Source organism: Macaca thibetana, chromosome 12, assembly GCF_024542745.1.
Source record: "Macaca thibetana thibetana isolate TM-01 chromosome 12, ASM2454274v1, whole genome shotgun sequence".
Lineage (NCBI taxonomy): Eukaryota > Metazoa > Chordata > Mammalia > Primates > Cercopithecidae > Macaca > Macaca thibetana.
Genome location: NC_065589.1, coordinates 51,158,263 through 51,181,961, shown reverse-complemented (window position 1 = coordinate 51,181,961; position 23,699 = coordinate 51,158,263). Strand labels below are relative to the sequence as shown.

Here is a 23,699-nt window from a genome sequence, read left to right as displayed (position 1 = left end):
AGAATTTTCTTTAGCTGCAGGCACACTAGTCACCTTATCTGCAGGGGAGGACATGGCTCATTCACTGAGTTATGCCCTGTGCCTACCAGCCTTCCTTTCATGTAGGTGGCTCTGCGGGCGAATGACCAGTGTGTGCTCCTGTTGTCCTATGCATGCTGGGGGATTGTGTTGTATGTAGGGTACTGTACTGTCTTGATCCCAGGAGACAAAGGCACTATTTGTTAAACTGGAGCTAGTCTTACCTTAAAGGATAGGATCATTTCTTTGACCACAGATCTCTACCTTACCAAAGGATATGCCCTTACATCAGACCAAAAAAGAATAGGAAGCCCATAGGGAACCTTCTGATTTTCACCTTGGTCTTCTGATGCTGCCTTTGAAATACACCCTGGAGCTTGCTCCAGAACTAGAACTAGAAGATGACACTTTTCATAGGGGATCAACTAGGAGTTGGGGGGATAGAAACTGGTCAGAAGCCTGTGATACTGTTCCAGTCCCAGGGGAAAACAATAAACTATTTTTTTTCTTTTTTTTTTGCTTATCAAATTGGCAAACTGGCAAAAGTTGGGATGTACATACTGTTCTAATTTGGAGTACTTAGGAAATAATGGGCTTGAGACCCTAATTTGGGTGGCTTAATTTATTTCCCGCAATACCTCTACAGAATGTTTCGCCCTGGTGGTTTAGTTCTGCCCTGTGGCTCCAGCTACCTTTGTGTTTTCACATCTTTGACTCCCTTGTTTATACCTGATTTATTTAAAGGTGTATTCACCCTTCTATTTTGTTTAGTTTGATTTTTTTTTTATTGTGGTAAGAACACTTACTGTGAGATACACCCTCCCGATAAATGTTTAAGTGCACAAAACTGTGTTGTTAATTATAAGGCACTATGTTGTACAGTAGTTCTCTAGAACTTATTAATCTTGAATAACTGAAACTTTGTTGAACAATAACTTCCCATTTCTCCCTTCCCCCAGCCCTTGGCAACTACCATTCTACTTTCCATTTCTGAGTCTATTTTAGATATCTACTGTAAGTGGAATCATGCAGTATTTGGGCTTCTGTGACTGGTTTATTTCACTTAGTATAATGTCCTCTAGGTACATCCATGTTGTCACATATGGCAGGCTTTCCTTTTCATAAAGGCTGAATAATATTCCATTGTATGTATATACCACATTTTCTGTTTCCATTCATCCATCAGGGGACATGTAGGTTGTTTCCTTATCTTGGCCATAAATAATGAATGTGGGAGTACAGATACTTCTTTGAGATCTTTATTTTAATTCTTTTGGGTATATACCCAGAAGTGAGATTGCTGGATTAAATGGTAGTTCTATTTTTAATTTTTTGAGAAACCTCCATCCTGTTTTCCATAGCAGCCACACCATTACACATTCCCCCCAGCAGTGTACAAGGATTCTAATTTCTCCACATGCCTGCTCACACTTGTCTTGATTTTTTCAAAATATAATGTCCACCTTGTGAGATGATACCTGATTGTGGCTCTGATTTGCATTTCCCTGAAGATTTATATTCACCCTTCTAATACTGGTGCCTGGCAATGCCTAGAACATAGCAGATGCCCACTAAATATTTGTTGAATGAGTGGGTTAAGCCATAAGAAACTCCATCCTCAGTACAAGCACAAATGAAGATACCATATGAGCTATTGGGGACAGGGTGACTGTGACACAAAAGCAAAAGGTCTCCGGGCTGGTGGGATTTCTATCCTTCTGGTTTAATATTAAAAGGCTGACAAAAATGGCTAGGACCCAGGGATTTGGACAAGTTCACCATGGTGGAAAGAGATAAGTGTTTTTAGAAGGAGTGAAATTAAAATATTTTGCATATTCTTTTAAAAATCATTACAGTATCTTCAATATTTGGACTTGCTAAATGCTTGTGCTCTGGAGGCAAAAAGGTAGGCATTTTTTTATTCAATCCCTCTCATCCTCCAAGCCTCTGCCTCCACAACTACCTTTACTAAATGTCTGATTTATTCTAGGATAATTTTTTTCAACAAATATTTGTTGTTTCCCTCCCTGCTTTGCATCTCCATAGGTTTTTGCAATCCTTTTGCTCACTCACCCCCCTCATCCCCCATCTCCTGTGACAGCTGCTCTGCCCTTGTCTAACCCTTTCCGCAGATGGGGATCTCTGTGGGAGCAGCATCTCTTTGTGTCCCATGCAGAAACTAACACTTAGGTACTAACATTTGTTTACTTGGACTGAATAATCGAATCATTTGATTAGTTTCAGAATAGTTTGTTAGGCAAGGGAGGCAACTCTGATGAAATGGCTTATTTTAAATGCCATTTTATGCACTATTTAAAAATAGCTCTTCTTCCAGAAACTGATGTCTATACTTATGTGTTGGGATTCAGTTTAAAATAGAAAAGCATTTTTTCCTAAAAAACTTTCACACTAACTTGATAGTTATAGAGAGAATATTTTCAGTTGACCAAGATTATCAAAACAATGCCTAATTCCAGGAAGAAAGGAAGAAATAGTGGTGAAATTTGACCTCTTTTTAAAATTGCTGCTATGAAAACATACAATCTAGTAAATGATATTTTGTTAGTTTCATACTATCTATAAACAGTTTCAGTGGAAATCTTTGTTTTGTTTTGTTTTGTTTAAGGCAGGGTCTAGCTGTGGCATTCAGACTGGAGTGCAGGGATCTCACGGCAGCCTAGACTTCTCCAGGGTTAGCTTCCTAAGTAGCTGGTACTACAGGCCTGTGCCACCACATCTGGCTAATTTTTTGCGTTTTTTGTAGAGATGGAGTTTCACCATGTTGGTCAGGCTGGTCTCAAACTCCTGGATTCAAGAGATCCACCCACCTCGGCCTCCCAAAGTGCTGGGATTATAGATACGAGCCACCACACAGACCCTGGAAAGCTTTTCTGATATCTTTCCCATACTCCTGTTGGCATGAGTATTTCTGGAAAGACCACAGTTTTCTGCTTGCATCTAGCACAGTGAAAGAAGCAACATCAATTGGGTGATATTTGTGTGAAGTGGATTCTAGTCTTGACTTTGGCAATAAATAAATGAGTGATCCTGAACAAATCTCTCAGGACCTTAACTTCCTTATCTGAATCTGTATTATAAGGCAAGTGAGCATCAGGATCTATGATCTGCAGCTTGTAGGATTTCCAGCCTCCTTCTTATTTACCAATGCCCATGGCTGAGGCTGTTTGGTTCACTTCACTTTCTTGTTTCCTTCTATGCAGCAGTATCCCAACCACTCTCAAAAGAGCCAGAACCAAGTTTCTGGAGGCTGAGCAATGCCCAGTCCAGGATAGGAAGGCTTTCTTGTCATTCTTGGGATGGGGGCAGGGAAGGGGCAGGTGAAGAGACCTAAGCACCCAGGGCAAAGACTGGAGAAGAAATTGCAGTAAGAATGGATTCTGCATGCCCAACATCTTGGAGTGGAGGGGAAGAGAAAAAAATGGAGTGAGAGCAGAGAAAAGTAGCTGGGCTAGGAGACCTTTGCTCAGGTTGGCTGGGCTCCAAGTCCTAGGGCTGTCAGTAGGAAGCTTGGATTCTTACACAATACCCACTCCTTTCCAAACCCCACAAACTCTAGAATAACCTAGCAGACTTGCTGACAGCCAATCCTGGTTTAAAAGCTCCATCACATTAGAGGCTAAGTGTAAATAATACCAAGTGAGGATTAGATCTCTTGGAGGAAAGAACAGGACAGTGTTGTGAGTCTAAAGTGGTAAGAAGCCCCTCTCCATCCTCCCTCACCAGAGGAAGAGTCTGAGAATAGAACTGGGCCCAGGAAAAGAGACCCATGGGATCTTTCCTTTTTTCCCCCAGTTGGAGCTCACGCAAGCCCACCTGGGCCCCAGTGGATTTTGTTCCCTTGGGGGTTTACCTCCATGGCTGATCTTCACACTTCCCCTGGCCCTCATTCTTCTTTGGATTGCATCCATCCCTTTCTTTTTAGCCTGGAGGCAACATCCTTTTAAGTTGGGGAGGGGAGAAAGTTACAAGGGGAGGCAAATAGGTGCCACAACTTCAGTTCCTGTGTGATTTTGCTTGGGGTAGACTGGACCTTCCTTCCATTTTTTTTAACAGGTCTAAATAAAAAACCCAACACATAAACAGTGCAGGCAGTGTTTCCCAGCATGAGGTACATCAGGTATTTTAAGGGAACACTATGCTTCTCCATTTCTTCTTAATGCCTTGAGTCTTGCTTTTCAGTCTTGGCTGATAGCTGGGAAATACGGACCTGCATATTGCCTCTGCTTGTCTTATCTAGTATTTAATTTTTTAAAAGCTCTCCTGACAAGGCAGGTAGGCTGATGTTTCCTGAAACATTCTTTACACCACTCCTCCCACAGTTAGACTTTTTTTTCTTTTAAAAAGAAAATTGTTTAAAATATATTTCTAATAGCTCATGACTATTAAAATCTAAGTGCTCTGCCCTTTCTGTTAAATCCAGGATCCTATTTTTGCTTCTCCAGGACACGATTGTATTTAGAGTTAGGGTGTTGCTGAGAATGGCAACCCCTATATCACCTACTTTTCACTTTGGGAAAACCCACAGAAAAGTTTCTCTTTGACCTAAGTGTGGAAAACCTTTTGTTTTTTTTTTAAAAACAGTACATTTTTACACGTGATAATGTGATTTTTATCACAACCATGTTTCTTTTTATATTTTAAATTGATACATATTTGATATACATGTTTTCAGGTTTATGTGATAATTTGATACATTCATATAATCAAATCAGGGTAATTGGGATATCCATCACCTTAAATATTTATTTTTTCTTTATGCTGGGAACATTCAAATTATTCTCTTCTAGCTTTTTTGAAATGTGCAATTGATTAATGTTAACTATACTCACCCTACTGATCTATTGAACACCATTTCATGTTTCTTTTTTACATCGGCCCAACTCTATTATGGTAGTAATTGTGTGAAACCCTAGAGTGTGCCCTGCTGTGGAATAATTCTCATATTGGCCTCATCTTATCATTATCTAACTGTGTGTGTGTATGGTTTGATTTCTCTTAGTTTTGGAAAATGGTGTCTCTCTAATCTGTGTATATTTCAGGCTATTCTTTTTTTCTTTTTTCTGAGATGGAGTCTTGCTCTGTTGCCTGGGCTAGAGTGCAGTGGCACGATCTCGGCTCACTGCAACCTCTGCCTCCTATGTTCAAGCGATTCTCCTGCCTCAGTCTTCCAAGTAGCTGGGACTATAGGTGCCCGCCACCATGCCCAGCTAATTTTTGTATTTTTAGTAGAGACAGAGTTTCATCATGTTGGCCAGGCTGGTCTTGAACTCCTGACCTCAGGTGATCTGCCCGCCTTGGCCTCCCAAAGTGCTGGGATTACAGGTGTGAGCCACTGCATCCAGCCTTCAGGCTATTTTTTTTAAAAAGCTTTTTATTTTGAATTAATTTTTGACTTATCCAAAAGTGCAAACATACAACAGAGAGTTCCTGTGTACCCTTCACCCAGTTTTTTTTTAAATTTTTAATATTGTTCTGTTGAATATGCTTGTGAAAATCACCTAAAATTCTTTTTGAAACAAGTCTCATAGTGAACACTATTTTGAACACTCAGATGTTGTGTGCATCAAAACAAATGGGATGGAAATGACCAATAAGGTTATCTCAGGTAGGGTGATATTGGAAGGATGACCTAGCTTAACACTGAACTGACCCTTCATGTCCCAATAATTTGCTCAAAACTGATTTGATCACAAGCAAATAGGAAGCAAACAATATGTTCCAAAGAAAAGTAGCCAATAGGACAATATGGTTAAAAGTCTTAATTTATGGAAACTGGATTTAAAATATATTAGTAATTAGTATTAATCATGGGATTGAGTCACAACCTTTTATGTGGCTTTAAGCATTTTGTCCACATATCAGATTTTTCTATTTATAATTATAATAACCCTTAATTTGCTTCTGGCCAATGGAATATTAGTCGAAATTATCAAAAAGTCCAACAGTTTAAAGCTTGCTTATATGTGGTTTATATTGAAAGTTATGAAGCATTGTTATGGCATGATCCTATTTTGCAGGGGGTCAGGGGTGTGTGTGTGTGTGTGTGTGTGTGTGTGTGTGTTTATAAATGTGTATGTATGTGTATGTGTGTAGGCACGTTAAAAACTACCTGACAGGAAATCACTCAAAGTTTCAACCAGGTAGGTGATTTATAATGTCCTTTTTTTTTTTTTTTTTGCATATCTGTATTTTCTATTTTTTTAGTTGAGTAACATTGCTTTTATACCAGGGGAAAATTAACAAAGCACTGAAATAATAAAATAAAGCATGGAACAAAATATATAATTCCCAGTTTTAATAGATTTCCCATTACTTGCTCTTTAGGTTGTTTTAGCAAGTCCAATTTTATTGGTTATTTAGGTTGTTTCAAATATATATTGTTGTTGAACAATTCTCTTTTCCAACTTCTCAGTATTGTAAGAAGCAAATAACATAAATAATTGGCAAAAAAGGAACCAATTGTGACAATCAGACAAAAATGCTGATGACGCACAGAGAACTGCCTCACTACCTTGTGATACATACACACTAAAATTACCAACACTGAAAAACCAGTGATTGTATTCACCCATTTTCAATAAGTATTATTTGTATCAACTGTTCTGTTGACAAAGTTACTTTTAAAATAAAAGTTTTTACAATAAAGTTTAAAGTAAACTATAAGTACTTTTTATTCGGTCAAATTATCTTTTTCATTTAGCCAAATTGTTTTCAGCCAAATTATCTGCTGTAGTTTATGAAATTTGAAACATTTTGACATTTCCAGTCAGGACTTAATGTGCTGATAATTCACAAAAGTCCTGAGATGTGAAGCAAAAAGAAGGCTTTCATCAATCCTGGGGCCAGTCTACTTTCTGGAATATGTGCATTGTACAATATGAGGAATGAGCAAGGGTTATATTCTGCAGAAAGTTATACAGCAAACTAAACAAATGCAGTAACAGGTGTATGGCTCTGGTGGAAGCTTGGTCAAATTGAAACTGGAACAAGAATAAACCTTTCTTTATTTATACTTTAGGTGACAAGGTAGCACATTTGTACATAATAAGGCTGGCCTGGGGATGGAGGGAGTCCCTGCTCTGACTGTGACTCAGTGAGACTGTCTGCCTGGTCCTAGTCCATGAGAAAAGCATGCTATGATCTCACAGAAGCCTGAAGTGACTCTGAAACTTTGCAATAAAAATAAAATTTCATCCTTTAAGATGCTGAGTTACCAGAGAAGTCACAAGGATAAAATGAATGATGGAGGTTTCTGGCAGATGTTATCACCATATTCATAGCATGTAGCCTTTCGTGTATATTGGGATGGAATGGGTAAGAGACAGGCTTGGGGCTCAGTCTCCTAACTGGTTAGAAACTAAAGATGCCTTGGAGAGGAGAGTTGAGAGTCCATATTTTTCACAGAAACTCTTTTTGAGCCACATTGACATTCCTAAAACATTGCACATACTGATGCTATGGTTTCAGGGTCATTTGGTCTCTAATACCTGCAAACTTTGCCTGCCCCTAGCATAGTTTTAGAGCATTTGTTTAACAACAACACCCCAAACTAAAACCTTACCTGCATAAACCAAGCATATCTGTGGTTTGGAAAACAGGCCAGGAGTTTAGAGTTCTATTTCTAACTATGCAGCTAACTTCCCGAGTGGACTGGAAGAAATCTTTGATTCCTTTGCTCCTTAGTTTCTTCATATTCATCCATCCTTCTGAAAGGTATTCCTTAAGTACCAGGACCCTGTGGATACAAAAATAAATAGAACCTAGTTCCTTTGTCAAGATCCTTGGAATTTAGGGGACAAGACAAACAATAATCAAAGATTGCAATCCAGTGTGGTAAGTTTGTTGTTGGAAGTAGGCACTGAGTGCTAGGGGAGCATAGAGATGGAATGTGAAATCAAGCTTGGAGCTGGGGAGGTGAGTCAGGGACCACATCAAAGGAGTAGTGATATCTTCCTGCAAAGTTAAACTCTGTAAAATGAGAGGGCTTATTAGTGGATCCAGAAGAATATTTAATCTATATTCCTATGTTAATTGAAGAGATGGTAATTTGAGGTCCCTATATAGCGAGAAGTTTTTCCAGAGCTGTAAGAAAGAAGCAAAGTTCAAACAAATTTGCCTAATATATCCATGGCTGCTTATCCCTAGAGAGTGGTCTAGCTCTTAAGATCTTTCTAATATGCTCCAAGAAGAAAATATTTGTTCTTGGGACATTCCTGTCACTTAATATATTTGCCTTTAGACATTTGAAGGGTATCTGGCTTTCATAAGAAATCCCGGTTACCTGTGTCACTTTCCTCTCAACAGCCCCTTTCTTTGCACATTTCCTTGTAATGAACTATGAACTCTAGGTTGAATCATTCAAGTGCTGTAATATTCACATGAAAGCAACACCAAACTTTGTCTCCATTTATAGGTTCATGTCAAAGCTAGTTTTTCACTAAATGTCTCTGGTTACCATTTCATTTGATTTTAAAATAATACTTCACTTTTCTAAAAGTTGATCTGTTCCAAGTCTTAACTCATTGTAGACACAGTTATAAAATCATAAGTAGACAAATAATTCTCATTTCTTGCACATACGTTGGTTTCTTCCCAATGTCCACTTTTCCTCTTCTTTTTCCCAAGAGAGTTTCAATTTGTTCCAGGATGGATACTAGTTAGCCAAGGTCAACTTTAAGAATTCTATTCCTTAGTCAGTGATGGACTTAGGAAAGGGCAATTCTGGTCCCTTTGGGAGAAGTCAGCTGGCAAGCCTCTGGAAAAGGTTTCCTTCTCCTAAAAGAGACACAGAAGTTGATGTTCTCTCTCCTTTTTGGGAACATGGGTGCATCTAGATGTGGCCCTGGAACCACAGCAGCCCTATTGCCACCAGCTGGAAGACAAAGCCAACAGTGGGAGAAGACAGAGCTGGTCGAATCCCCCAGGAGTAAAATGTAGCCTGTGGTACCCTTCCTGGACTGTATCCTACTTGGAGTCTTCTTGTTCTGGGAGGCAATAAATTCCTTTGTTATTTAAGCCATGATGAATCAGTGTTTTCAATTATTTGCAACCAAAAGCATCCTAAACAATAGCCAAGTATGCATGGAAGTTCATGCACTTCTCTCACAGAACATTATGTCAGACATTTAGTTCTAGGAAACAGGCTTATCTGATTTCTCAGTTCGAGGAAGCAGGCTTATCTGATTTCCTAGCTCCTGGCAGATTAGAAATAGCAAGTTAGAAATAGAGAAAGTTAGAGACAGGCAGCTGGACAGAGAAGGGAGAGAAACAAAGGCAGAAACAAGAACTCAAGAGGCAGCATTGTGGAGTTATTTAATGCTGGGGCAAACAAGTTCTCCCATCTCTGTAGCTCTTGTGGGTATGAGAGCATAGTTCAGTGACTAACCCATAATGACAGTCATGTGTCTGTCATCAAAGGAAGTTTGTTTTCTGTTTAAAGTACTCTGTTTCAGAAGGGGGTGAAGCTGAATAGTATTTAAAAATATTTCTTTGTAAACAAGGAAAAGCTTACATGATTAAAAGGATAAGCTTATCTGAAAAGGCACACAGAGAACAAACTCACTCCCTGGCTATGCTAAAAAAAATGAGTGCTAATTATATATGCAAATGAAACCTATTAAAAAGTTTGCTTCATCCAGAGAAAAGGGAAGAAAAAAAAAAACCAGGCAGTAGTTTGATTGCTGCACAGAACAGCTCATTTCAGTTTTGGTCCCCATGAGAAGCCCCAGCAGAGAAGCAAAGCTAAGAAGTGAGGACATGGTGTTGCTCTTCTGCAAGTGACTTTATTTTGGCTCAACGGCTCAGCAAGCCTGCCTAAGCTGTTTCCTCAGAAGCCTGCCAGTAGGAAGTAAATAAGCTGCTTGACTCTACTCATAGAGGGGGTTGAGCACTCCTAATTAAAATGTAAATAATTCTCAGGGCCAACAGCTTGTAGATGAAAATGACTGGAAAGATCACAGAAACTAAAATTGCACCACGCAAAACAGGTTCTAAGTCTTTGTCTACACAAACACTAAGCCTACCAATTGATTTAGTCACCTCCATGAGAAATCACTGAAGCCAAGTTATTTGCAACCATGCACCAGGAACCAGGTAGCTGCTGCTGTACTCTGGTGACACCATGGACTAAAGCGCAGGGTGACTTGCTTACCAAGTCCACGGGGCATGGACAACTCAAAAAACAAGGGCTTTCCGCAATCAGCTGGTGAATCTGTGGTCCCACACAGCTCTGCCCCAAGGGTTAGGATAGCTCCTTCTGCCCAGCCCATCAGAGGTCTGGCCAGAATCTTCCAAGGCTCATATGCGGAAGATGAGCTATCTGGACAGGCGCCACCCAACAGAGTGTTACTTTGGTTTTAAAATCACCCTTCATTTGAGAAGTACCCTGAAACTTTAATATGCAAATAACAGCTAAATAAAAGGAAAAGCCCAATACAGTTTCTAATTACCAACAAATGCATATGTATCTTACACATGGTAGGTACTCAGAATTTTAAAAAATGATTAAGTGATCTATTAACCTGAGTACTACATGAGGGAAACATAAAGAGAATTAAATAATTTTACTAAGAATGAAACTTAAGGCTATTGAATTTAGTGGTTTTCAATGGCATTTTTGTTTTCTTCATGCTAGGATAATGCCATACATGCTAGGATTATCTTACTGGTAAATTACTATTGTTGTTGTTAGACAACATTTTGTCGGCATTCTCCTAAACACTCCACATTCATTATTTCATTTTATTGCCACAATAGCGTGGGTACAATTATTAACTCTATGGAAAAAAATGAGGCTTAGAGATGCAGAGTAATTTGTCTGAGGACACAGAATGAGGACATGCTGGGTCACCAGGCAAACATAAGTTCATTCCTATGGCACAACTACATATTTACTGATAATAGTTGTACTGAATTTTTTCCAGATTTTCTTTCATTTTTTTTTAAATAGAAGAGACTGAAGATTCTCTCATCTGCATTCTGATATGTTGTTTTCAGGAAGAGAGAAAACTGGAATCATGCATAGAGGATGGTGAGAAATTATGTATGTTCATCGAGTGTCTCACATGTTTGTCAACAGAAGTGAAAAGATCATGACCCAATTTTAGAGTTACTTATTCAGGCAACTCTATTATAATGAGTTACTTCAACACTATAGTGTTCTCCCATTCTAAATTCTAAAAAAAAAAAAATTAATGTTTTTTTTAAATTCTTCTGATGCTTACTTGATTTTTCAGGTTGATTTTTTTGAAAACAGACTTAAACTTTTTTGACATTCTATATTCATTCATTCATTCATTCATTCACTCACATAATTACTATTTATTGCCTTCACAATGTCTGGACAATTCTGTGAGGGTTAAGACACCAGCAGTTTCTGTTTTTCATACAATCTTTCTTGAAAGTTTCTTTTTTCTTCTTCAATAGCTGGTTTGGGTTCACAAGATATACAGGGTTTGATTTTGATGACCTCCAAATGGGTCCAACCTGCACTGCCTTCTGCATATATAAGGTAGCTCATAACCATGTTTTTGAATACTATGTCTTACTATTTTGTGTGTGTGTGTGTATATATGTCTTTTGTAATATATGTATGTTACATATATAACATGCATATGTTAGATGTTACAAACACATGCCCAGTGTTACAGCAATACAAGCTTGCTGGGAAAAAAGTATTAAATCACAAGAAGTGTATAAATTTAAAATGAAATATTTCAGAAATTTTATTGCCAGAGGTAATCAGTTTTAAAAGTTTAGTGTTTTATATTCTATATTTTGAAGTTGACTATTTTGTGAATTCATTGCTCTGTTCCCTCCCCCACTTTTGTGTGACCTCTTTCCTTGTTTTTTTATTGGCCCTCTCTGCTCAATTTGATTCCACTTCCTGCAGTTACTCCTCTGGGTGGGCCCCATCCTGCAAGGGAGTTGCTGTTCTCAGGTCTGCTCTTTTGTGGGTCACTTTGTCTCACATCTTTCAGACACCTAGTTACTTCCCTCTTCATTCACCTGATGGACACTGTCTGTGGTTTGCCCCTACCTGCTTTTATTTAGTGGTTTGGGGGGCTATCTTATAGCCAGTTTGGTTGCATATGTTGTTCATGGGAATTTGGGTTTACTATTTCATTGTTCTGTATGTTTTTATGTAAAATACAGAAAGATTCAAAAGCTATGTTACTGTTACTTCCATCTTCTCAGAGTCTCCCTCTACCATCAGACTTCCTTCTTTGAATAACAGGTTAAAGCTAGTGATGGAAGATGATCAATGTTATCCTTAATTGGCCCCAGACTAATTAATATGGTGCTACTTAAGATAATGTTTGCCAACCTTGCATGTACATCAGCAACACCTTAGGACTGTAAAACTGCTGATCCCCAAGAGCTTTCCTGATTTAATTGGTCTGGGGTAGTGTGTTCTCACATGATTCCAGTGTGTTGATAATCACTGATATGAAGAAAACAAAATTAAAGCATTTCAACTCCCTTAGCAATCTACTGAGACTAAGCCAATTACTGTGTGCTCAATCTGCACATTAAGTGTGGTCCCTTTCCTCACTCTAACCCCCTATGTCTCAGGTGAGGCTGACTCATTCTCCAGAAACTAGAGTACCCAAGTCATCCATACATGACCAATCAGTGTACTTCACGCTTGTCCAAGGATAGACATGTCACCCAAGCTGAACCAATACAAAATTTTCCCCATGATATTCGCTAGAGTTACTATGCATCACTCTCTTTTTATAGAAATTGTGAGCTTCAAGATCAGTGTAAACAACTTCCTTTTGCCATCTTTACCCCCAAATGAGGAGAATCTGCTTGGGAATGAAGCTTAGAGAGGAAAACATTTGACAGGTGGAAAGAGTAAAAAAGTATTCTGATTACACTATTGATGGGATTTTTAGGGGTCCAAATACAATACCTTATTTTACCTAAATTCAGAACAAATTTAGAGATAAATGCAGGCTAGGTAATTGGAAAAGAAATAGTTTTATGATTAAGAAGCTGATTGAGCTCATGGCTTTGGATTGCAGCCCAAAAGAATTCTCTAACACTCTGCTCCTTAGTTTATCTTAGTTCATGCTTCTACTTAGTTCTCCTTAATGCAACAGGCCACTGGCATGGCTGGAATCTTTGGACCTTGTCCTCCACTGTGGACTGCTTAGCACAAGGAAGGCAGATGACAAGACAGACAAACTAATCAGAGAGAATGAAGGGCACTGGAAGAGCTGAACCATGCCCAGATGCCCATTTCTTTCCCAAATCCCCAGTTGGATAACTCTCTCCCAAGTCATGGCTCACAGTTTGGTGAGGTGAGTTTCTGCTAGATCTTAGATTTCTACTTTCCCGAAGGTAGAAATAAATGAGCACACTGACAGAAGGTGTGAGGGTTCTGTTCATGCTTGCTCACCCTGAGAAAGAAAACGGGGAATAAGTATTCTCCACTTAAAATTGTTTGAGCTTCTGAATCCAGCAACATATGAAGCCAGCTGTACTCCTGAATTTCCGAGTAGTGATCATATACATTTTCTTTCTTTCTTTAAACAAGTTTTACTTAGGTGTTTGTCATTTGCAAACCCAAAGTCTTAATTAATACATTAACTAGTTTTCTTCTGTTTAATAAAAGTAAATGTCAAGAGCCATGGATGGAGTGACTCTAAGGAAAGACCATCCTTTCTTGTGCTGTAAGTGGGCCTCCTTTGAGTGCACATTAGGCTTCACATGTTGGATTTGGATCTGATTGTCCTTTGGGATCTTCATAACATGGCTTTGTCTGAAGGCCTTCCACTGCTCCTCCACCCCTGCCTTTTGGTCTGGTACAGCAACAGTTTCATTGACACTGGTCCCACTGTGCTGCACCGTCCATTGTAGTTCTATACTTCCGAACCTTTTATAAACAGTACTTTGATTAACGCTCCTCAAGTTATTCTACTTTTAAACTTTGAATGAAGCATCTTTTTCCATTAGGTCACGACTGATAGCAGATCAGTCATTATGTTACTTTGACACAGTCATATCTTGGCTGGCACTAAAATGTTCTTAAGAGTGTTGACATATTCACTTTCAAATATATCTACTATACAAAGGTCAAAACCTTTGAATATATTGTCATTTTTTTCCCTTGATAAGTACAAAATTTGGCTATTTAAGGGAGATCATGTTTTCACAAGAAATAGTTATTTTCTCTCGGTTAGATTAACAAGAATAATAAAACATGAACATCTAAACGGGAAGAAATATTTGCTTATCTCACAATTCTTCCAGTGGTGAGAAGACCTTAAAATTTTTATTTAGTTGATTTAAACTGTAAATATTATTTTAAGATATCACATAAAAAAGAAAATTGAGCAAAAATTTTTTCTGCGGGGAGGTGTAATATGCTATGGCTTTTTGGGTACTATTCTCAGATGAGTGTATTCATTTTTTCTACTCTTTTCTCTCTTTATTCCTCTTTGACCAAGGGTGAAAAAATCTAAAACGTTATTTCTAACCTCCATTTTTTTCTCATTATCTATCTACTAACTTCATTTGATGTTAAAAGAACATACATAATTAAAACTGCTGTTTGGCGCGGAATTTTAAATGGTACTAATGTGCCGCTAACGTTTTCTTTTAGCTACTCAATGTAAACAAGTCAATAGCTTTTGCTGCATCCCCCAAAAAACCAATGAAAAAACATAATAGGAAAAAGAGACACCCCATGCACAATAGTACAAAAGGGCATGAAATATTTATGACCAGCCTTAACAAGAAATGTGCATGACCTAAATGAAGACAATTATACAGCTTTATTGAGAATATAAAGAAGATGAACGATGACAATAAAAGTTAGCCTTTCTGTATTCTTCATGCTGGGCTCTGTGCTCCATGCTCCCCTGTGTCACCTCCTTATCTGTGAAGCAGAGAAGCCCTGTAGTAGCTGGCACACTGCTCGTGAGCCCGACTCAGGCCTTAGGCAATTTACTTAACTTCCCTGTGCTCCAATTTCTGCATCTATAAAACCAGGACAGGGAAAATACATACTTCACAGGATTGTGGTGAGATTTAAATACGTCACTATAAAGTGTTTAGTACAGTGCTGGGGAAATGGCAAGCCCTCGTTTATATTAGTTATGTTCACCATTTCTTATAACAACCCCATGACGCAGGCGCCATTATTATAATCATGTTACAGGAGAGGAAACTGATTATCAGAGAGGATAGCGGCTTGTCTAACGTTATCCAGCAAGTAAGCGACTGAGATTCCTAGGTTGACCTGTCCAACTCAAGAGCTAGGACTTGTGATTTATTACATATCTGTGTTTTCAGAGAAGGCAATGGTCATTTTTATGACACTTTCTGGAATAATTCTAGAGTTAATCTTAAAGAATAAACAGGTAAAGTTTTGTTTTGTTTTGTTTAATTTTTTTTTGAGATGGAGTCTCGCTCTGTTGCCAAGGCTAGAGTGCAGTGGCATGATCTTGGCTCACTGCAACCTTCGCCTCCTGGGTTCAAGTGATTCTCCTCAGCTTCCTGAGTAGCTGGGACTATAGGCATGTGCTACCATGCCGGGCTAATTTTTTTGTATTTTTAGTAGAGATGAGGTTTCACCATGTTGGCCAGGCTGGTCTTGAACTCCTGACCTTAAATGGTCCTCCTGCCTCAGCCTCCCAAAGGGCTGGGATTACAGGTGTGAGTCGCTGGGATTACAGGTGTGACCACTCCCAGCCAGGGTAATGGCAATGTTCTTTACCTTGATTTGGTGGCGGTTAAATGACTATAATCCTAGTCAATTTTTTTTTTCATTATACTTTCAGTTCTGGGATACATGTGCAGAATGTGCAGGTTTGTTACATAGGTATACATGTGCCATCAACCAGTCATTTACCTTAGGTAGTTCTCCCAATGCTATCCCTCCCCTTCTCCCCCAACACTTGACAGGCCCTGGTGTGTGATGTTCCCCTCCCTGTGTCCATGTGTTCTCATTGTCCAACTCCCACTTATGAGTCAGAACATGCAGTGTTTGGCTTTTTGTGCCTGGGTTAGTTTGCTGGGAATGATGGTTTCCAGCTTCATCCATGTCCCTGCAAAGGACATGAACTCATCCTTTTTTGTGGCTGCATAGTATTCCATGGTGTATATGTGCCACATTTTCTTTATCCAGTCTATCATTGATGGGCATTTGGGTTGGTTGAAGTCTTTGCTATTGTGAATAGTGCTGCAATAAACATACGTGTGCATGTGTCTTTATAGTAGAATGATTTATACTCCTGTGGGTATATACCCAGTAATGGGATTGCTGGGTCATGTGGTATTTCTGTAAACTTTACATTTATAAAGGGTGAATTTTATATGTGAAAATTATACTGCAATGAAACTTGGGGAAAAAGAAGATTTCTATTATTAAAAAGACAAGCAGTCAATTGGACAGAAATTTATACAAATATGACAGTTACTATGTTTGCTGTACCACCAATCAAACCAAACAATCTATAATCTATGACCCAGCAACATCAGTTCTAAGTACACATCCAGAAATGACTACTTACATCTGCCTAAAGACTTGTAAAAAATGTTCATAGCTGCCTTCTTTATAAAAGCTCTATATTGCAAAAAACCCACATTTCCATCAACAGTAAAATGGGTAAATAAATTGTGGTGTACTTATACAATGGAAAACCACACAGAAATGAAAAAGAATGAACTATACTGCAACCTGGATGAATTTCCCAAACATAATGTTGAATGAGAGAAGCTTGACACAAAAGAGTATGTACAAGATGTTTTCATTTATAAGCCTATAAAACAGGCTAAATTTATCTATACCAATAGAAATTAGAATAGTAATTACTTGGGGGTGGTTACTGCTAACTGGAAGAAGACTGGGGAGCCTTAGTGTGCTGGAAATATTCTATATCTTGATCTGGGTGTTGGTTACATGGGTGTGTACATGTGTAAAAATGTGTTGAGCTATATAATTAAAATAGGTTTACTTTCCTGTACGTAAATTACACACAAAAATACCTAATCTGAATTAACAAGATGAGCCAAGGATGTGTGATCACTAAAGAAGAAATCAACTGACTTAACTATTATGGACACATAGGTACACACTCCATCTCGGTAATCAAACAACTGTAAATGAAGTTTTAAAAAATATATAATATCTGGGGTTGAGCAGGATGAAGAAGTTATGGGGAAGATCTTGAGATGAAGATTTGTGAGCAAATAACTGTTAAGGAAGTTCTTAAGTGAGAAACCAATAAGGGAGTTGGGGAAGTAGAATAGGAGGAGGAAGAAGCCAAGCAAGGGTCCAATTGCAGGTGAAGTTTCATTCTCAGTCTAAATCCACAGGAGTTCTGGAGTGTAATTGACACTGTATGGTTTATTCTGCATCAAGGCAAATAATCTGGGTGTTCCTACTCCTCTATAATTCTGGGGTTCACTACTTGCTGCCCTGGGGTGAGGGGTGGGACATCAACTCCACCCCACCCCACTTCTGGCCCTCAGTGCATCCTGTCTAATGGTGTCCTGTAGCCCGAGGGTAGATCTCTGAAGAAGCGGTCTGGTGAATTAGGTTAAGAGTTGAGTGTGCGGAAGCTGGGAGATTCGGAGATAAGCAGACAGAAACAATAAAGGGGATCCAGGGAATCCAGTCAGAGCACGATCATGTCTCCAGCACTTATGTTGATGCAAGTTTGGAGATTAAGCATGAGGTTGAAATGACTAGTTATGAATGTTGAGCAACAAAGAAATAAAATGAGGAATGAATGAATGGTCTTTCCCAAAACAAGCCAGTCTTTCCAATAACTTCCCCATACTTTTTTTTTAAAAAAATAGGTGCTTTGTTTCCAAGTTAAACAGAAGATACACATGGGAGATTCATAGACAAAGAGGTGAGGAGTTGATTTGTTCAGAAAACATTCAGATCCTATTCAAATCTTAGAATTTGTTGAGTTATGTATGTGCCACAGAGAAGCACTTGGGTTGTGAAATTGTGTGTTTTTTCTCTCTGGTAGGCTATTTATTTGGTCGCTGTCCATTCTTGTCCTACCTTGCACAGTCATACACGGTCTCTTCTTTGCCAGAGTACTTTACATTTTATTGCATTTGATTTTAATGACATTCTGTGAGAGGGTAGATCAACTGTTTTCCAGATGAGAAAACTGAGGCCAGATAGATTAAATTGTTGCCTCTCAAATTTAACAACACATCGCACTACTTGAAAGAGCTTTGTAAACTACTACTTGCAGTGTTTGAAGGTGAGGACTAAACCTGGGTTTTGTTTTAGTTTTTGAACTATTTTTAGAGATCGGGTCTGATTATGTTGCCTGGGCTGGAGTGCATTGGATATTTACAGGTGAAACCATGGTGCACTACAGCCTCAAACTCCCTTTGCTCAAGCTATCCTCCTGCCTCAGCCTCCCAAGTAGCTGGGACTACAGATGTGAGCCACTATGCCTGGCTCTAAGTTCTGTTTTTTAAAAAGCTCCCTAGGTGATCCTGAAGTACAGACAGATTTGGGAGCAAAAGGCTTAAATGATGTTCTTAGGATCCTGAGAAAGATAAGACAACACTCCTTCCTAAGTCATTAATGTATTATTTTATTTATCTACCTATTTATTGAGCATTTACTTTGTGACAAGGATTCTGTGAAATACTGGAAACACAATAGTGAAAAGAGAGTCAAAACCCCCTTGACCTCAAACAAGATTATAGTCTGAGGAAGGATTACAGGTGTAAAGTGGGAGGAGCAGGGTATTGCATGCTGTTGTTCTCAGGACACTATTCATCTTGTTGAATGGATAAAGCCTGCAGTGAACTTGGGGATAAAACAGACATTGAACTAAGAATTCCAAAGGCGATTAAGCCTTATAAAACTGGGGGTTTAGTGTATTTTGAGAATGATAATGTCAATCATATTCACATGCATCTTAACATATGGTAGAATCACTGGTCATTTTGGGCCACTGGCATTGTCCTATCAAAATTGCTAACTGGTTGTATATATCAAGTGCTCTCTTTTATGAAAACATTATAGAAGCCCATGGATAGTCTGATGTATGGAAGTGTTTCTGACATTTTGGTCTCAAATTCCACAAAACAGATTAAACTCCTTACTGGAGGAGTTTTTTATAGTTATCTAAACCAAAGGCATTCCTGCAGATAACTTGTCTAGAGTCTAAATAGATATACAATTCCTCCTCTATTCCCCATCTTCTTCTAATGATCCAGCAGAGGGAGGAACAGGGGAAGTTTTTTTACGATAAGACAGGGAGACATAATGGCATTTGGTGAGGTTGAGTACGCAGATTTTAAGGTTTTAAGGCCTTTGAACAAGTATTCTCCAAAAGCAAGTATGAGTCATCTAAGGCCTGCAGCCCACTACATGGTGAGGACAATGGCCCCTGCATAGAGATTAGAGTGTAAAGGCCTCCCTGGAGCAGGGCGGGAGTCAGCAGTAGCTCCTTGGAAAGTCCAGGGAAGAGATGGAGGGACCCCAATTCTAGCATACTTTCCTCTACACACACTATTACCAACACACACACACACACACACACACACACACACACACACACCCCATTAGCCCATAAAGTTGGATTCTTTTTTCTTTTTTTGAGACAGGGTCTCCTTCTGCTGCCCAGGCTGGAGTGCAGTGGCATGATCCCTGCTCACTGCAACTTCTGCTTCCCAGGCTCAAGTGACCCTCCTGCTTCGGCTTCCCAAGTAGCCAGGACTACAGGCACAAGCCACCATGCCCAACTAATTTTTGGACTTTTTGTAGAGATGGGGTTTCACCGTGTTGCCTGGGCTGGTTTTGAACTCCTGCGCTCAAGTGATCCACCTGCCTCGGCTTCCCAAAGTGCTGGGATTACAGGTGTGAGCTACCGTGCTTGGCCAAAGTTGGATTATTGTTGTGTTTAAAAATATAATCCATTTCTTTAAAGCATCTTTATTGTATTTTAAGTAAGCCTCATGGTAATTCTAAACAATAGTTTAGTCTTACTAACACTATTCTTATAGGCTCTTGCCTTTCTGATTTATTGAGCCATAGTGTCTTCTTTCATCTTTTTCATATTTTTTTAATTCATCAAAATGCTCATGACAATCATGCTAACTTCTTTAATTTTTTTTCCTATATCTTTCTCCTTAGTATCATTTATGATCTTATACTTGGGTCAGGAAGGGATGGAATGGTATTAAGAGTAGAGGTGGTTGGCCAGACGCGGTGGCTCATGTCTGTAATCCTAGCACTTTGGGAGTCCAAGGTGGGTGGATCACCTGAGGTCAGGAGTTCAAGACCAGCCTGACCAACATGGAGAAACCCCATCTCTACTGAAAATACAAAATTAGCTGGGCATGGTGGCACATGCCTGTAATCCCAGCTACTCAGGAGGCTGAGGCAGGAGAATTGCTTGAACCTGGGAGGCGGAGGTTGCAGTGAGCTGAGATCATGCCATTGCACTCCAGCCTGGGCAACAAAAGCAAAACTCTGTCTCAAAAACAAAACAAAACAAAACAAAACAACAACAACAACTGGAGGTGGTTAAGTGCTATGATTTGAATGTGCCCCTAAAGTTCACGAGTTGAAAACTTGATCCCCAATACAACTGTGTTGGGTGGTGAGGCCTAATGAGAGGTGATAAGGCCATGAGGGCTCTGTCCTCATGAGTGCATTAATGCCATTATCACAGGAGTGGGTTTATTATCAGAGGAATGGGTTTCTTATAAAAGGACAAGTTTGGCCTCCTTCTGTCTCTTTCTTATTCTCCCTTTGCCCTTCACCATGGGATGATATAATAAAAGGTCCTGGCCAGATGCTGGCCCCTTGAACTCAGATTTCCCATCTTCCAGAACTGTGAGTCATTTAATTTCTGCTTATTATAAATTACCCAGTCTCGGGTATTCTGTTATAGCAGCACACAAGGACTAAGACATTAACTTTTGGATTTTAAAGTGTTTCCCTGAAGACAGCATAATGTCAACAAAGCAAGTAATTAAGCTGGGTAGGTGCTGATCGCGGGTGAAAAGAATGCCAAGTTGTTAACGCAGCAAGTCATTAAGCAAAGTGACTACCAAACTCAATAAAGCCAGATTTGTCCTGGATAAACTACCCTGGGATAAAACAAAGTTGACTACATTAGGCAAACTTTCACCCAGGGAAAAGGTTAGAAACAAAGGATAACTCAGTCTCAGGGTTGGAGACCTGGAGGTGATGTCAAAAGATCACTGGGTCCCTGCCTCATCTTTAAAGATATGATTGACTGACTCTTCTGGCCTCTATGCCTGGTCCATTCTATTTTTCATAGTTAATTAAAACAGACATATAACTTATTTTTAAAAGTAGTTTACTCCAATGTTCAATTCTTCTAAATTGTTTTTTCTTGTGTCCAGATGAAGGTTCTCTCAAATTTAAAAGTATATATATATATATATTTTTGGTGAAACTATCTACTTTTGGTGAAGCAATTCTTGAAAAGAATTGTTTATCTGCATTTTCATGAAAGGGATTAAGCCAGCAGGTTCTGGAGCCAGACTGCCTGGGGGAAGAATGCCAACTCAATCGCTTGGGCCTATGGCTTCTTAACCACTTTCTTAACCTGCCTGAATTTCCTCATTGGTAAAATGGAAATATTATACTACCAGTTAGCTACCTCAGGGGGTTGCAATGAGGATTAAATGGGGTAATGCATTTAAAGCTCTTGCTTACTACTGAAAGGTGATAAGTACTCCATAATGGTAACAATAACAATAATAATTATTGGTTTTTTTGAATGTTCTTTATTCTCCAATCTTACTTTGTATGCCAAAATATTTTGCTATATATTATAGATATATATTTTACTATATATATATATATATTTTGTTATTAAATATTTCCTATATTTGAAGGTAGTAATTGAACCAGTCAGTTGTCTTCTGCTGAGCATTAAAGAACTAAAATTCTCCTTTGATAACTTTAGAGTTATCTCATTTTATTCCTGGACAATTGGTCTGAGGTTATTTAACATAGTAGTGGATATCCCTATACACTCAAAAGACTAAGAAATTGGCTGTATTACAGTATTTAAAAAATAACAATGACCTTGAATCATTAAAAGAAAGGCTGCATGATAGTATATTCAAATTTTTCTGAATTTAAAGAAGACTCCATCCAAGATATTTTTTTTCTTAAACCAACTCTAAAAGGGAAAATCAGCAATTACTCAAGTCCTGAGAATACAGTAGTGAGAAATAATACACGTATTCCTTGCTTTCATATTACTTATAGTGTGGTGGGAGAGGCAGATATTAATCAAATAGACATAAAAAGAGGGCCTAATTAATAAGTGAGACAATGCTATAAAGAAATGAAGCATGTTTCTATATGTATAAATTCAAAAGAAGAATGACCTCACTAGGCTTCCCTGAAGAAGTGACACTGAACAGAAACCTAAGGATTGAGTAAGCAATAACCAGGGCCAATGGACAGGGCAGTTAGGCATGGGGAGCAGCTGTAGAAGAGAGCTGTTCTGCCTGAAGGGGTTTTTAGGGGGAAAGAGCTTCAGACAAAAAGAGGATCAGAAAGAAAGGCAGCCTGACTAGGGAGCTGACACCAAGGGAGGAGTACCACTAGATAAAACCAGAGAAGGAACAAGGCCAATCCCTGCAGGCTTTTACAGGCCTTGCTAATGACTGTCACTCTTATCCATAGGAAACTCTGAGATTTTAGGCAGGTTGTGTAGAATATGATCTGGCTTGTATTTTGCAAAGGTGTCTATGACTGCAGTTTGGGGAATGGGCCAGTGAGTTGCTGAAAGAGATCAGTTAAGAGGCAATTGTAAAAGTCTAGGAGAGACGTGCTAGTAACTTGAACTAGGACCTTCATAGTAGAGATGAAAAGAAGTAAACATGTCATAAATATTCATGACAGAACTTAGTGATGGGTAGATAAAGAGGCTGAAGAAGAAGATGTTAGAATGACTCCTACATTTCTGACATGAGTAATTAGAAGGATAGTGACCATCTTACTACATGGTAATAAGAGAACACGGTAGCATCCAGAGTTTGAATGCAAGATTAACAATTTTACTTTGGACGTTTTGAGTTTCATATAATTAGAAGATTTCTGTTAAGCATAGAATGAAAACAAAACAAAAAAATGATGGAGGTCTTGATGGATGTTTCATCCAAACTGTGGTCAATATATTTCTTTAGTGACTGCATTTGTGTTTGTTAGTTTTACTACCTGTCTTTCTAGAACAGTTAGGACAAACATTGCCAACTTCCTTATAACATAGAGAGTAATAATAGCACAGGATCTGGGACAGTCCAGTTGAAGATGTTAGACTGAACACATACATTAGAATCTCTTTCCTTCTGAACCCAGTTGAGAGAACAATGAAATAATTGTTAACAAAACATAAATGCACAAGGACAAAGGGAATGAGATAGGAGACAACAGCAATAAAACTTTAGAAACTGGGAAGCAGATAGACAAGTAGCAACTGAATTAAGACAACCAAGAAAGCTGAATCTTTATCTTGATGATAACCAACCCAATTTACATTACAGAGCCCCCCAGAATTGGAGCACATAGCTGGGTGTGGTGTTGCATGCTTGTAGTCCCAACTTCTCAGGCAGCTGAGGTGGAAGGATCACTTGAGTCTAGGAGTTCAAGACTGCAGTGCTTTTTGATCACACCT

At 38.8% G+C, this 23,699-nt stretch overlaps 1 long non-coding RNA gene across 2 annotated transcripts in view; it reads right to left on the bottom strand.

The window, feature by feature from the left end:
* Positions 1 to 6,273: 6,273 nt before the first annotated feature.
* Positions 6,274 to 23,699, bottom strand: part of LOC126932023 (uncharacterized) — a 41,169-nt gene continuing 23,743 nt past the window's right edge. For both annotated transcript variants that reach the window (XR_007718085.1, XR_007718084.1), the window contains one exon: positions 6,274 to 7,774. This is a non-coding gene — a long non-coding RNA (uncharacterized LOC126932023). The remainder of the gene's footprint in view (positions 7,775 to 23,699) is intronic.